Source organism: Oncorhynchus gorbuscha, linkage group LG04 (assembly GCF_021184085.1).
Source record: "Oncorhynchus gorbuscha isolate QuinsamMale2020 ecotype Even-year linkage group LG04, OgorEven_v1.0, whole genome shotgun sequence".
Lineage (NCBI taxonomy): Eukaryota > Metazoa > Chordata > Actinopteri > Salmoniformes > Salmonidae > Oncorhynchus > Oncorhynchus gorbuscha.
The window spans coordinates 84,211,169-84,227,571 of NC_060176.1; the positions used below are offsets into that span (position 1 = coordinate 84,211,169).

Here is a 16,403-nt window from a genome sequence, read left to right on the forward strand (position 1 = left end):
AAGTTCGGTAAGACAGAAGCTTGTGTAGTAGAGTTTTGTAAACACGAAGGGAATAGTGAATTGATCTACGGGACTTTAATGAGGACCAGCCAACCGTTTGATACAGGATTAAAACTGTTACCTGGATTAAAACTGTGTTATACTGCGCATTAAAACTGTTACCTGTTATGAAGCGAAAGGCATTCTGGTAAATGGTGTCACCATTGTCAAAAACTGGCAGGAAAGTTGACTGCACTATCTGCTTCCTGCTGTTTAGGAAGATGCTAGATCTATCTCTGAAAAAGAAGCCAACTATAAATCTGATCTTATTAACTAGCTCATCAGTATTTAAACCTTTAATCTTTGTCAATCCAAATGCCCCGATATTTATAGGCGGGAACCCAATCGATTCGAGAACCATACAATTAATAAATATGTAGGACATCTGAAACATTCTCGTGAGAACTAGAGAACAGCATATATTTAGTCTTGCCCACATTAAGTACAATTTTTAAACCAAACAGGGCTTTCTGTAAGTTAACAAAATCAGATTTGAGCTCTAACAACATCTGGTCTACAGTTAGGGCAATGGCATAAATAACAGTATTGTCTGCACATAGATGAAAATGACAAGTTTTAACATATAGACCAATATTATTTATATGAATGTTAAAGAGAAACGGTCCCAGTGCTGACCCCTGTGGTACACCTTTCATAATATCCAGGAAACTAGACTCAACACCATCGAACCGGTCCCAGTACCGAACCCTGTGGTACACCTTTCGTAATATCCGGGAAACTAGACTTAACACCATCAAGAAATCGCACATTGTATTCTGTTAGATAATTCTCAAACCACTTATAAGCAGCCTGATCTAGGCCTATTTCAGTCAACTTTTGAATTAGAACTTAATGCTCGACAGTGTCAAAGGCCTTGGAAAGGTCTTTGCAGCACAATGATTTTTATGATAACACATTAAAAACAAGCGCAGCAACTGAAACGGTGCTATGTCCTGGTCTAAAACCCGACTGGTACATATTAAGAATAAAAATGAGACACCTGAAACCCCACCTCTTTAAGGAATACCTAGGATAGGATAAGTAATCCCTCTCACCCCCCCTTAAGTTTTAGATGCACTATTGTAAAGTGACTGTTCCACTGGATGTCATAAGGTGAATGCACCAATTTGTAAGTCGCTCTGGATAAGAGCATCTGCTAAATGACTTAAATGTAATGTAAATGTAATGTAGAAGTTAAAGTTCTCTGCTGAGAGTTAGTCAGGGATTCTAAAACCTCGGAAAGGCAAGAATATTTGGAAATATAGACGGTAGTCAAAATTATATTTATCTTTAATGTCTATTGCAGTGTGCAGGTTGTTCATCTGGGTTGGTGATAGGCGACACAACCTGGTCCCAGATCTGTTATTGCTGACTTTTTACAAACTCCAGATGTAGAACTAGGCTAGAGGAGACTCCCCTAGAGATGAACTAAAACCATCTAAAGCTCTCTGCTAGAGGAGACTCCCCTAGAGATGAACTAAAACCATCTAAAGCTCTCTGCTAGAGGAGACTCCCCTAGAGATGAACTAAAACCATCTAAAGCTCTCTGCTTGAGGAGACTCCCCTAGAGATGAACTGAAACCATCTCAAGCACCCAGATGAGGTTCTCTGAGCACCCAGATGAGGTTCTCTGAACACCCAGATGAGGTTCTCTGAGCACCCAGATGAGGTTCTCTGAGCACCCAGATGAGGTTCTCTGAGCATCCAGATGAGGTTCTCTGAGCACCCAGATGAGGTTCTCTGAGCACCCAGATGAGGTTCTCTGAGCACCCAGATGAGGTTCTCTGAGCACCCAGATGAGGTTCTCTGAGCACCCAGATGAGGTTCTCTGAGCACCCAGATGAGGTTCTCTGAGCACCCAGATGAGGTTCTCTGAGCACCCAGATGAGGTTCTCTGAGCACTCAGATGAGGTTCTCTGAGCACCCAGATGAGGTTCTCTGAGCACCCAGATGAGGTTCTCTGAGCACCCAGATGAGGTTCTCTGAGACGGTTTGTGCAGAAATTCTTTGGTTGTGCATACTCAGTTTTATCAGCTGTCCAGGTGGCTGGTCTCAGACGATCCCGCAGGTTCAATTCTCTGGCAATAGTTCTGGTAGACATTCCTGCAGTCAGCATGCCAGTTGTACACTCTCAAAACTTGATACATCTGTGGCACTATGTTGTGTAACAATACTGCACATTTTAGAGTGTCCTTTTATTGTCCCCAAGCACAAGGTGCACCTGTGTAATGATTATGCTGTTTAATCAGCTTCTTGAAATGCCACACCTGTCAGGTGGATGGATTATCTTTGGAAAGGATAAATGCTCACTAGCAGGGATGTAAACAAATTTGTGCACAGAATTTGAGAGAAATAAGCTTTTTGTGCTTATGGAACATTGGACCAACACTTTTGCGTTTTATATGTTTGTTCAGTGAACTTTTGGAATTGTTTGGCGAGCTATTCATAGGACCCCTGTCCTAGATAAACCCCAAACCCAGGCTACTGGTAGTAGGAAGGACCCCTGTCCTAGATAAACCCCAAACCCAGGCTACTGGTAGTAGGAAGGACCCCTGTCCTAGATAAACCCCAAACCCAGGCTACTGGTAGTAGGAAGGGCCCCTGTCCTAGATAAACCCCAAACCCAGGCTACTGGTAGTAGGAAGGACCCCTGTCCTAGATAAACCCCAAACCCAGGCTACTGGTAGTAGGAAGGACCCCTGTCCTAGATAAACCCCAAACCCAGGCTACTGGTAGTAGGAAGGACCCCTGTCCTAGATAAACCCCAAACCCAGGCTACTGGTAGTAGGAAGGACCCTTGTCCTAGATAAACCCCAAACCCAGGCTACTGGTAGTAGGAAGGACCCCTGTCCTAGATAAACCCCAAACCCAGGCTACTTCTGACAACATTTTCACTAGGCTACTGAGGTAATCCTAGATAAAGCGTCGTGGTTATGATTTGTTTGATGACAAGCTGATACAGACTCGCGATAAGAATCCTCTTTCACACACACACACACACACACACACACACACACACACACACACACACACACACACACACACACACACACACACACACACACACACACACACACACACACACACACACACACACACACACACACACACACACACACACACACACACACACACACACACACACACACACACACACACACACACACACACACACTAGGCATCCAAACATTTACTTGCTGGGTGTTGAATTTGATTGAAGTCTTAGATGCTTATCCAAAAGGCTATGTCTAGGTATAGGGTGTGTTTTCATGCAGGTGTGTGTGACCATCAGACAGTGACACCCTGGAAATTGGAGCTTCCCCCTCACACCTGCAGACAGAAGAGCCACTGTCTGAGATATCAGTCCCCCTCTCTTTCATCTTTCCCCAACAGGATCACCTACATGACATAGATCTGGAGAACTGTTGGAGAGGGATTTAATATCAGGCTTTTGTACCACACTCGCTCCTTATCAGCGTCAGATCACACAGCAGCCTCTAGTTTTATCTCAGGGCTCTTTGGAGAGTGTTGAAGAGCTGTAGGAAGGTGTCTCTGTGTGTCTCTGTGTGTCTGCCTGTCTGTGTGTCTCTGTCTCTGTGTCTCTCTGTGTCTCTCTGTGTCTCTCTGTGTGTTTCTATTTCTCTGTGTGTCTCTGTCTCTGTGTGTCTGTGTGTGTATGTAGGAACAAAGAAGATTTAAGACGTTTTCCAGGGACATCTGACAGGTGCTGTTTGAGCTTTTGAAGTTGGCCACCCTTGGCCATTGGCCATTAATGAAGTCATTCCTAATGGGATCTTGGTTTGTTTCCCAAACAATAGTAAAGGAAAAGGCTCAGTATGAAGCAACCTTATTGACCTTATTGGCCACTTGCAGTCAACAGAACAGGTGTTATTTTAAGCCTCAGTGCATCCCAAATGGAACCCTCTTCCCTATATAGTGCACTACTGTTGAACAGAGCCCTATTCCCTATATAGTGCACTACTGTTGACCAGAGCCCTATTCCCTATATAGTGCACTACTGTTGACCAGAGCCCTATTCCCTATATAGAACACTACTGTTGAACAGAGTCCTATTCCCTATATAGTGTACTACTGTGGACCAGAGCCCTATTCCCTATATAGAATACTACTGTTGAACAGAGCCCTATTCCCTATATAGAACACTACTGTTGAACAGAGTCCTATTCCCTATATAGAACACTACTGTTGAACAGAGTCCTATTCCCTATATAGTGCACTACTGTTGAACAGAGCCCTATTCCCTATATAGAACACTACTACAGACCAGAGCCCTATTACCTGTATAGCGCACTACTTTAGACCAGAGCCCTATTCCCTATATAGTGCACTACTTTAGACCAGGGCCCTATTCCCTATATAGTGCACTACTATAGACCAGAGCTCTATTCCCTATATAGTGCACTACTGTTGAACAGCGCCCTATTCCCTATATAGTGCACTACTATAGACCAGAGCCCTATTCCCTATATAGTGTACTACCCTGTGTTACTGCTACCCTGTGTTCTACTACCCTGTGTTCTACTACCCTGTGTTACCACTACCCTGTGTTACCACTACCCTGTGTTACCACTACCCTGTCTTACTGCTACCCTGTGTCACTACTACCCTGTGTTACTGCTACCCTGTGTTACTGCTACCCTGTGTCACTACTACCCTGTGTTACTGCTACCCTGTGTCACTACTACCCTGTGTTCTACTACCCTATGTTACTGCTACCCTGTGTTACCACTACCCTGTGTTACCACTACCCTGTGTTACCACTACCCTGTGTTACCACTACCCCGTGTTACTGCTACCCTGTGTTACCACTACCCTGTGTTACCACTACCCTGTGTCACTGCTACCCTGTTACTGCTACCCTGTTACTGCTACCCTGTGTTCTACTACCCTGTGTTACTGCTACCCCGTGTTACCAATACCCTGTTACCACTACCCTGTGTTACTGCTACCCTGTGTTACCACTACCCTGTGTTACTGCTACCCTGTTACTGCTACCCTGTGTTACCACTACCCTGTGTTACTGCTACCCTGTGTTACCACTACCCTGTGTTACTGCTCCCCTGTGTTACCACTACCCTGTGTTACCAATACCCTGTGTTACTGCTACCCTGTTACCACTACCCTGTGTTACCACTACCCTGTGTTCCACTACCCTGTGTTACCACTACCCTGTGTTACTGCTACCCTGTTACCACTACCCTGTGTTACCACTACCCTGTGTTACTGCTACCCTGTTACCACTACCCTGTGTTACCACTACCCTGTGTTACTGCTACCCTGTGTTACCGCTACCCTGTGTCACTACTACCCTGTGTTACCACTACCCTGTGTTACTACTACCCTGTGTTACCACTACCCTGTGTCACTACTACCCTGTGTCACTACTACCCTGTGTTACCACTACCCTGTGTTACTGCTACCCTGTGTTACCACTACCCTGTGTCACTGAGCGAATCAGTAAGGCCATCCTACTGCCAATGTTTGCATGGGTGTGTGCTCTATTTCATACACCAGTCAGCAACGGGTGCGACTGAAATAGCAGAAGCCACTAATTTGAAGTGTTGTCCACATACTTTTGTATGTACAGAACTGTGTATTTCAACTGTCCGGATGTCTGAAAAAAATATCATGATATTATTCGCATAGTCAAATAATTTCTAAATTCCCATCCCTACATCCGTAGTCCAAACTCGGTTATCGCATAAAGGAGTCCAACATCATGTAGCCTGACAGCTTGGGTAGGATGTGTAAGTTCCAGCCTGGTGGTTCCAGGTATTTAATGGATGAAGAGTCTGCGTATCATATAGAAACAACACCTCGACAAGACATCAGCGAAACAGCAACACCCACAGTTTCCACTGTTTCCTGTTGAGAAATGCCACCTGGATCTAGTGTTCTCTTTTAGCTAGCTTATCTGCTTTAAACTGCCTGTTCACTGATTGGTCTTTCCTCTCCCTCTGTGGTTTGGGTTTCTGATTGGATGCCCATCCAGTGCGACCCCTTGACCTGCTGTTGTGGTCACACTGAGAAAACACAGCCCCAAGATGCTATGTGCCACGTGCAGTGGGCTCATGCACAATCACACTAGTGTTTTAGAGAGCGAGCCAACACTAACATTGCCAGCTGTAGCGACAACAACATGGCTGACTTGTCCAGCTGTAGGGTCAACAACATGGCTGACTTGTCCAGCTGCTGTAGTGTCAACAACATGGCTGACTTGTCCAGCTGTAGCGTCAACAACATGGCTGACTTGTCCAGCTGTCGCGTCAACAACATGGCTGACTTGTCCAGCTGTCGCGTCAACAACATGGCTGACTTGTCCAGCTGTCGCGTCAACAACATGGCTGACTTGTCCAGCTGTCGCGTCAACAACATGGCTGACTTGTCCAGCTGTAGTGTCAACAACATGGCTGACTTGTCCAGCTGTAGTGTCAACAACATGGCTGACTTGTCCAGCTGTAGTGTCAACAACATGGCTGACTTGTCCAGCTGTAGCGTCAACAACATGGCTGACTTGTCCAGCTGTAGTGTCAACAACATGGCTGACTTGTCCATCTGTAGTGTCAACAACATGGCTGACTTGTCCAGCTGTAGCGTCAACAACATGGCTGACTTGTCCAGCTGTAGCGTCAACAACATGGCTGACTTGTCCAGCTGTCGCGTCAACAACATGGCTGACTTGTCCAGCTGTAGCGTCAACAACAGCGTCAACAACATGGCTGACTTGTCCAGCTGTAGCGTCAACAACATGGCTGACTTGTCCACATGGCTCAACAACATGGCTGACTTGTCCAGCAACAGCGTCAACAACATGGCTGACTTGTCCAGCTGTAGCGTCAACAACATGGCTGACTTGTCTAGCTGTAGCGTCAACAACAGCGTCAACAACATGGCTGACTTGTCCAGCTGTAGGGTCAACAACATGGCTGACTTGTCCAGCTGTAGCGTCAACAACATGGCTGACTTGTCCAGCTGTCGCGTCAACAACATGGCTGACTTGTCCAGCTGTAGCGTCAACAAAGTGTCAACAACATGGCTGACTTGTCCAGCTGTAGTGTCAACAACATGGCTGACTTGTCCAGCTGTAGTGTCAACAACATGGCTGACTTGTCCAGCTGTAGGGTCAACAACATGGCTGACTTGTCCAGCTGTAGCGTCAACAACATGGCTGACTTGTCCAGCTGTCGCGTCAACAACATGGCTGACTTGTCCAGCTGTAGGGTCAACAACATGGCTGACTTGTCCAGCTGTCGCGTAAATAACATGGCTGACTTGTCCAGCTGTCCCGTAAACAACATGGCTGACTTGTCCAGCTGTAGGGTCAACAACATGGCTGACTTGTCCAGATGTCGCGTCAACAACATGGCTGACTGACTCAGAAGGTCATTATAAGCTACAGGTGTAGGACAATGGAAGTGATCCAGATTAATGAGAGTTAATAATAACCATGTATACTAAAACACTGTTACCCTAAATCTTTCCACAGCCTCTTTAGTTTACTCCTACTGGGGGGTGTCTACTGTGTAGCCTGAAGGCCTGGTGTGAGGAGGAACAGAGCAACACATGCTGTGTTGATGCCTATACCTTTGTGGGCCTATACCCTCTCTGTGGGCCTCTACCCTCTCTGTGGGCCTAACAACATGAGCCTGACCCTCTCTGTGTGCCACCCTCTCTGTGTGCCTCTAACAACATGGCCTGACTTGTGGGCCTCACCCTCTCTGTGGGCCTCTACCCAACATGGCTCTACCCTCTCTGTGGGCCTCTGACTTGTCTCTGTGGGCTTATACCCAACATGGCTGACTCTGTGGGCTTATACCCTCTCTGTGTGCCTATACCCTCTCTCTCTGTGCGCCGCTACCCTCTCTGTGGGCCTCTAAACCAGGGGTTCCCAAACCTGTTTTGACCACGAACCCATTTTAACATGAATATTTACGCGACCCCGCCCATGTGAAAATAATTATGTAATTAACAGCCAATGTTTACTGTTTATTTGGGTCTAGGACAGTGAATTACAAATTAGTCTGACATAATGTCTCTCATCTGACCACCGTTAATGAGATGTGTGCTTGAGTTTCTCAAAGTCAGGGGGCGTCGTCGACATCTCGGCTGTCACATCCACCTTGGATCAATATTTGGTTTTAATGCAGACCGGAGCACTGAATCCAGCTTCACACAGATATGAACTAGCGACGGGTAGCCTACCATGGCTTTTACGGTACTTTCAAGACAACTGTGAACTTGGGAAAAATACAAGGTCAAATCATGACGTCAGTGATCTTTCGAGGCGGAAATTTAGAGCTCTAGAAAGAGATCCGAGTTCCTGAGTTGTAATTCAGAGTTGGATCACCTTTCAAAATGTTTTTTCCGAGATCCCAGTTGTCTTGAACTCACTGATGTCGGGAAGTCAGAGATTTCACAGTTCCCAGTTGTCTTGAATGCACTGAAGTCAGGAAGTCAGAGATTTCACAGTTCCCAGTTGTCTTGAACTCACTGATGTCGGGAAGTCAGAGATTTCACAGTTCCCAGTTGTCTTGAACGCACTGAAGTCAGGAAGTCAAGAGATTTCCCAGTAGTTTTGAATTAATGCTGAGGGGGAGACGGCAGGGTCTTATTGGCCTGCCCGCCATCCTGTGATAGATGAAGCTCCATCTGTGCAAAAGCCCACCATTCCATCCCATGGAATCTGTTTTTCGTCAATATAGCCACGCATAGCCATTTCATGCTCGGGAATCGTGAGACAGAGCAATATGTCCCTGTGAATAGCATCCCCTGACATGTATAGGTTAACAGAAGTCAATGCATGAGCATCTCGGTGTTTGAGTGCTTCAGTCAGTTTCCTCTTGAGTGCAATAGCACAGATTATTCGTTTAACAGTGTTCTCTGGTATTGATGTGAGTTTCTGTGCCTCTTGTCTCCAACACATTGTTTTCACTATATCAATTGCGACCGGTAATATCAGTCTCTGCAATAGTGTGTGGTTTCGTAGCCTAGTGGGCCTAGTTACATGGAATGACTTGTCCAGATGTGTGGTTTCGTAGCTTAGTGGGCCTAGTTATTCACCGTGGGAATGATTCGATAGTGTGTGGTTTCGTAGCTTAGTGGGCCTAGTTATTCACCGTGGGAATGATTCGATAGTGTGTGGTTTCGTAGCTTAGTGGGCCTAGTTATTCACCATGGGAATGATTAATAGTGTGTGGTTACCGTAAATCTTTAGTGGGCCTAGTTATTTACCTGGGAATGATTCGATAGTGTGTGGTTTGTAGGCCTTAGTGGGCCTAGTTATTCACAGAGGAATGACACATAGTGTGTGGATGCCTATAGCTTAGTGGGCCTAGTTATTCACCGTGGGAATGATTCGATAGTGTGTGGTTTCGTAGCTAGTGGGCCTAGTTATTCACCGTGGGAATGATTCGATAGTCTGTGGGCCTATACCCTCTCTGTGGGCTGGGCCTAGTTATTCACCGTGGGAATGATTCTGTGTGTGGTTTCGTAGCTCTAGTGGGCCTAGTTATTCACCGTGGGAATGAAACCAGGGGTTTCCCAAGCCTGTTGGGCACGAACCCATTTTCAACGTGGGAATGATTCGATAGTGTGTGCCAATGTTTACTGTTTCGTAGCCTAGTGGGCCTAGTTATTCATTAACAGGGAATGATTCGATACTGGTTTTATAGTGGGCCTAGTTATTCAGTGGGAATGATTCGATAGTGTTGGTTTCGAGCATAGTGGGCCTAGTTATTCACCGTGGGAATGATTCGATAGTGTGTGGTTTCGTCAAAGCCTAGTTATTCAGTGGGCCGTGGTGGTTTCATCCTGTGTCACATCCACCTTGGATCAATAGTGTGTGGTTTTAATGCAGTGGGAGTTATTCACTGGGAATGATTCGACAGTGTATGAACTAGCCTAGTGGGCCTAGTTATTCACCGTGGGAATGATTCGATAGTGTGTGGTTTCAAGACAACTAGTGAACCGTGGGAATGATTCGAAGTGTCAAATTTCGAGCCAGTGATTATTCACCGTGGGAATGATTTAGAGCTGTGGAAAGAGATCCTAGTGGGCCTAGTTATTCAGAGTTGGAATGATTCGAAAGTGTTTTTCCGAGGTCCCAGTTGTCTTGAACCTAGTGGGCCTAGTTATTCACCAGTTGGGAATGATTCAGGAAGTGTGTGGTTTCACAGCCTAGTGGTCTTGAATTCACTGGGAATGATTCGGGAAGTCAGAGATTTCACAGTTCCTAGTGGTCCTGAAGTTATTGAAGTCAGGAATGATTCGAAGTGTGTGATTTCGTAGCCTAGTGGGCCTAGTTATTCAATGGGAATGATTGATAGTGTGTGGGAGCCTAGTGGGCCTAGTTATTCACCTGGGAATCCTGTGATAGATGTGTGGTTTGTAGCCAAAGTGGGCCCAGTTATTCCATCCCATGGAATGATTCGATAGTGTTTTTCGTAGCCTAGTGGGCCTAGTTATTCACCGTGGGAATGATTCGATAGTGTGTGGTTTCGTGAGACAGTGGGCCAGTTATTCACCGTGGGAATGAGCATCCCACCGTGGGAATGATTCGAGTGGGCCTAGTTATTCACCGTGGGAATGATTATAGTGTTAACAGAAGTGTGCATGAGTTTCGGTGTTTGAGTGCTTCAGCCAGTTATTCACCGTGGGAATGATTCGATAGCACAGTTTTCGTTTAACAGTGTTCTCTGGTATTGATGTGTGTGGTTTCTGTGGGCCTAGTTATTCACCGTGGGAATTGTTTTCACTAGTATCAATTATTCACCGGTAATATCAGTCTCTGCAATAGTGTGTGGTTTCGTAGCCTAGTGGGCCTAGTTATTCACCGTGGGAATGATTCGATAGTGTGTGGTTTCGTAGCCTAGTGGGCCTAGTTATTCACCGTGGGAATGATTCGATAGTGTGTGGTTTCGTAGCCTAGTGGGCCTAGTTATTCACCGTGGGAATGATTCGATAGTGTGTGGTTTCGTAGCCTAGTGGGCCTAGTTATTCACCGTGGGAATGATTCGATAGTGTGTGGTTTCGTAGCCTAGTGGGCCTAGTTATTCACCGTGGGAATGATTCGATAGTGTGTGGTTTCGTAGCCTAGTGGGCCTAGTTATTCACCGTGGGAATGATTCGATAGTGTGTGGTTTCGTAGCCTAGTGGGCCTAGTTATTCACCGTGGGAATGATTCGATAGTGTGTGGTTTCGTAGCCTAGTGGGCCTAGTTATTCACCGTGGGAATGATTCGATAGTGTGTGGTTTCGTAGCCTAGTGGGCCTAGTTATTCACCGTGGGAATGATTCGATAGTGTGTGGTTTCGTAGCCTAGTGGGCCTAGTTATTCACCGTGGGAATGATTCGATAGTGTGTGGTTTCGTAGCCTAGTGGGCCTAGTTATTCACCGTGGGAATGATTCGATAGTGTGTGGTTTCGTAGCCTAGTGGGCCTAGTTATTCACCGTGGGAATGATTCGATAGTGTGTGGTTTCGTAGCCTAGTGGGCCTAGTTATTCACCGTGGGAATGATTCGATAGTGTGTGGTTTCGTAGCTTAGTGGGCCTAGTTATTCACCGTGGGAATGATTCGATAGTGTGTGGTTTCGTAGCTTAGTGGGCCTAGTTATTCACCGTGGGAATGATTCGATAGTGTGTGGTTTCGTAGCCTAGTGGGCCTAGTTATTCACCGTGGGAATGATTCGATAGTGTGTGGTTTCGTAGCCTAGTGGGCCTAGTTATTCACCGTGGGAATGATTCGATAGTGTGTGGTTTCGTAGCCTAGTGGGCCTAGTTATTCACCGTGGGAATGATTCGATAGTGTGTGGTTTCGTAGCCTAGTGGGCCTAGTTATTCACCGTGGGAATGATTCGATAGTGTGTGGTTTCGCACTGTTAGCATTCTCTCAACGAGCTTCATGACGTAGTCACCTGGGTCCGGTAGCGGTCCATCTGTCGTCGATACCTGGAGGTGGTCTTGAGAAGAGCAGACCGGGCTCTCTTCCAGGTACGGCGACAGAGGCGGACGAAGATCTGGGCCGATGCTATGCTGACCTCTTCCTCCTTCTCAGGGAAGAATTGGGGCTGATAACCCATCGGACACTCGAAAGGCGAGAGATCAGTGACTGAGCAGGGGATGGTGTTGCGGGCATATTCCACCCACACAAGTTGCTGGCTCCAGGTGGTAGAGTTGGCGGAGATGAGGCAATGAAGAGTCGACTCCAGGTCCTGATTGGCTCGCTCCGACTGGCCGTTAGACTGGGGGTAAAACCCGGCGGAAAGGCTGGCCGATGACCCAATGAGTGTGCAGAATGCCTTCCAAAACCGGGACTGAGGACCACGGTCGGAGACCATGTCCACCGGAAGTTCATGGATCTGAAAGACTGCACCATGGCTGCACCATGAGCTGGGCCGGGGAATGAAATGGGTGGCTTTGGAAAACCTGTCCACCACCGTAAGGATAGTGGTGTTGCCATCAGACGAGACCAGTGAGCTTGCCGAGGAGTCTTATTCTGAGTACAGACAGTGCTGGTGGCGATGGTGGGACCATGGTGGGCCAACAAAAGTGTTGTCGCACAAAGGCCGCTGCGACGGGAGCCAGGATGGCAGGCAAACCCTCTAACCAGTGCCTCCACTCCTCCAACGCCATCTTCACTGCGAGTAGTTCTCGATATCCCACATCATAATTCCTCTCCGTGGCGTTAAGACGATGGCAGAAGGCACATGGATGCAGCTGAAGATCCAGGGCGGAACAATGGGACAGGACAGCCCCCACTCCAATGTCCAAAGCATCGACCTCCACCATGAACTGGGAGCTGTGGTGAAGCAGTGCTTTAGGTTCAGGAATGCCCAGTCAGCACCTGGGGACCACGTGAATGGGACCGTGGGAGAGGTGAGTGCTGAAAGGGGGGAAGCCACGGTGCTGTAACCCTGGGTAAATGGGTAAATCCCAGGAAGCTTTGCAGCTGCACTCTGAACGTGGGTTGGTGCCAATCCACCACCGCTCTCACCTTTCAGGATCCATCTGCACATTTCCAGCAGCGATGGTGTTTCCTAGGAAGGAGACGGTGGAGCGATGGATTTCGCTTGAACAAAAAGCTGGTTCTCCAGGAGACGCTGGAGGACTTGAAGAACGTGTTATTTAGCTGAACGGGAAAAGATGAGGATGTTGTTGAGGTAGACGTACACGTGCTCAGTCCCCTCCTGTACTCCCTGTTCACTCATGACTGCATGGCCAGGCACTACTCCAACACCATCATCAAGTTTTCCTGATGACACAACAGTGGTAGGCCTGATCACCAACAGCGATGATACAGCCTGTAGGGAGGAGGTCAGAGACCTGGCCGGGTGGTGCCAGGACAACAACCTTTCCCTCAACGTGATCAAGACAAAGGAGATGATTGTGGACTGCAGAAAAAGGAGGACTGAGCACGCCCCCCATTGTCATCGTCCACATCACCAATAAACTATCATGGTCCAAACACATTAAGACAGTTGTGAAGAGGTCCACGACAAAACCATGTCGAGGTCCAAAAGGCTTCTTAACAGCTTCAACCCCCAAGCCATAAGACTGCTGAACAGCTTCTACCCCCAAGCCATAAGACTGCTGAACAGCTTCTACCCCCAAGCCATAAGACTGCTGAACAGCTTCTACCCCCAAGCCATAAGACTGCTGAACAGCTTCTACCCCCAAGCCATAAGACTGCTGAACAGCTTCTACCCCCAAGCCATAAGACTGCTGAACAGCTTCTACCCCCAAGCCATAAGACTGCTGAACAGCTTCTACCCCTAAGCCATCAGACTGCTGAACAGCTTCTACCCCCAAGCCATAAGACTGCTGAACAGCTTCTACCCCCAAGCCATAAGGCTGCTGAACAGCTTCAACCCCCAAGCCATAAGGCTTCTTAACAGCTTCAACCCCCAAGCCATAAGGTTTCTTAACAGCTTCAACCCCCAAGCCATAAGGCTTCTTAACAGCTTCAAACCCCAAGCCATAAGACTCCTGAACAGCTCATCAAAGGGCTACCCAGACCCCTTGGTTACACTGCTGCTACTCTCTGTTTATAATCTATGCATAGGCACTTTAACTCTAACTACATGTACATATTACCTCAACTAACCGGTGCCCCCACACATTGACTCTGTACCGGTACCCCCTGTATATAGCCCCGCTTGTTATTTTACTGCTGCTGTTTAATTATTTGTTACTTTTGTTTTCTATTTGTTTTCTATTTTTTACGTAACAGTTTTTAAAATGTTTATTAAAGCATTGTTGGTTAAGGGCTTATAAGTAAGTGATTCACTGTATGGTGAATTTGACATATGTGACAAATTCAATTTGATTCGATTTTTTAAATTTTTGTTGCGAAGAACGATGTTAACCAGGGCCTGGTATACAGCAGGGGCGTTGGTCAGACCGAATCACCAGGTATTCGTTGTGTCCGCTAGCCATGTTGATGGCTGTCTTCCACTCGTCACCTTCTCAAAGAGGAACCCTGCGCCGGCGGGGGAGGCAGAAGGATGGATACACCCTGCAACCAAGGAGTCTTCAATGTACGTTTCCATAGCCTCTGGACCCGACAGTGAATACAGCCGTCCCCGGGGTGGTGTGCCCAGGAGAAGGCCGATCACGCAACGCAGTATTTTATTTTTAAACATTTTACCTTTATTTAACCAGCCAGTTGAGAACAAGTTCATAGGGTCGATGCGGAGGAAGCGAAGTGGCCCAGGCCTTCCTGAAAACCTCCCGGAGGTCCTGGAATGGCGGAGAGGTCCGAGGCTTCTACTGAGCCCACAGGAAGATGTCCCGGTAATGAGAATGGCAGAATCCCATGATAGCACCAGCAGTCCAGTCAATAAGGCGATTATGTTGCCGGAGCCATGAAAACCCCGTTGCCACGAGTACCTGAGGAGATTTGTTGAGCATGAACTGCGTTTCCCTGACACTTGCAGGTTGATAGGAGTAGTATTGTGGGTGACCATCCAGCGCTCTAACGTCCATGGGAATGGAATGGAGAGGAGTTGAGTGGGGATGCCCAGTTCTGACACCAGGGTAGTGTCCGTGAAATCTCATCGGCCCCAGAGTCAATGAGTCAATATGGGCGCGACCTGACTGGATGGCATGGAGAGGGCTACGAGGAAGGGACAAGGAAACTGATGAGCCTGGTCTTTTAATGGACTTCCTAATGACTGGTAGTTCCGCAATACAGAAAACTCTTGGTGTTAAGTCTGCGTATATGTTCGTGTGGAGACAACTTAGCTCTGCCGAGTTGATCCGGATGGTCAAGGCGATGAGCGAGTGGAGATCCGTAGGCAGCTCCCGGGCTGCGAGTTCGTCTTTAACTTCCTCCGATAATCCGTGAAGGAATGTGTCGAACAGGGATTCCGGGTTCCAGGCACTGTCAGCAACCAAGGTGCGGAAATCAACTGCGTAGTCTGCCACACTGTGGGAGTCTTGATGAAGCTGGAGTAACTTCCGGGCAGCCTCTCTCCCAGACAACGGAGAATCGGAAAACGTTTTCACCTCAGCCACAATCTCTTCCAGACTGAAGAACATGGCAGATTGTTGTTCCCACACTGCCGGAGCCCAGGCAAGAACCCTCCCGGACATCAGCGTTATGAGGTAAGCTATCTTCGAGTGGTCCAAGGGAAAGGATGAGGGCTGCAGCTCAAAGATGAGGGAACACTGGGAGAGAAACACCCGACAGGTTCCTGACTCTCCAGCGACGCATTCCCGGAGGAGGTAAGTGGGGTTCTCGAGAAGCCTGTGTGGCCTGGATAGACACACTGCTGACAGCGGGGTTACTGAGGGGCTGGTTGCCTAAAAGACAATCCAGCAATGTATTCAAGGCACATTCATGGCATTCCGCCAATCAAATCAAATCAAATCAAATCAAATTTATTTATATAGCCCTTCGTACATCAGCTGATATCTCAAAGTGCTGTACAGAAACCCAGCCTAAAACCCCAAACAGCAAACAATGCAGGTGTAAAAGCACGGTGGCTAGGAAAAACTCCCTAGAAAGGCCAAAACCTAGGAAGAAACCTAGAGAGGAACCGGGCTATGTGGGGTGGCCAGTCCTCTTCTGGCTGTGCCGGGTAGAGATTATAACAGAAAATGACCAAGATGTTCAAATGTTCATAAATGACCAGCATGGTCAAATAATAATAAGGCAGAACAGTTGAAACTGGAGCAGCAGCACAGTCAGGTGGACTGGGGACAGCAAGGAGCCATCATGTCAGGTAGTCCTGGGGCACGGTCCTAGGGCTCAGGTCCTCCGAGAGAGAGAAAGAAAGAGAGAATTAGAGAGAGCATATGTGGGGTGGCCAGTCCTCTTCTGGCTGTGCCGGGTGGAGATTATA

The 16,403-nt window shown here is 47.5% G+C and overlaps 1 protein-coding gene across 1 annotated transcript in view; it reads left to right on the forward strand.

Annotated features, from left to right (window-relative positions):
* Positions 1–16,403, forward strand: part of cfap299 (cilia and flagella associated protein 299) — a 270,945-nt gene that overhangs the window by 12,863 nt on the left and 241,679 nt on the right. The window lies entirely within an intron of this gene.